Genomic DNA, 512 nt, shown 5'->3' with positions numbered 1-512 from the left:
TGCCTTAGCGTTAAGGTCATATCCCGCGAGACGTCTTGCGGTGCATGTAAGGGACTGTCTGTGTACCCCACTCTTCGAGCACACGAAAGTCCTCAAACGCTTTTCTGGTCAGAGGAGTAGAGAACTCTTCGAAGCACACGTCATAATATCCAAGTGCGACGCCTGCGTCAGTGCTCTTTCAGTAGCCTTATCGGAAAAAGAACAGTTTTACCTCAGCCTTCATCCCTGAAGATCCTTCCTACACACTATGTTGACACTGAATTCTTTTTCTTTTTTCTTTTCTTTTCTTGCTTTTCTCCTTCATTTTTTCTTTTCCTTATTTATTTCTTGTTTATTATTATTCTTTATTTTTTATTTCTTTAAATTTTTTAAACTTTGTTTATTTTTTTATTTTTGCTTCATGATATTTTGTATATAATTACAAAAAAGCAGCCTTCTGTTTCCTGTCCGATCTTTTTTATTTTCCTTCTTCTTTTTTCATCTCCTTTTTTGTCTTTGAAATGCCTCACTAC

This window comes from Ixodes scapularis, unplaced genomic scaffold (assembly GCF_016920785.2).
Source record: "Ixodes scapularis isolate PalLabHiFi unplaced genomic scaffold, ASM1692078v2 PGA_scaffold0__279_contigs__length_252992795, whole genome shotgun sequence".
NCBI classification, from domain to species: Eukaryota; Metazoa; Arthropoda; class Arachnida; order Ixodida; family Ixodidae; genus Ixodes; species Ixodes scapularis.
Note: the sequence above shows the minus strand (reverse complement) of the source record.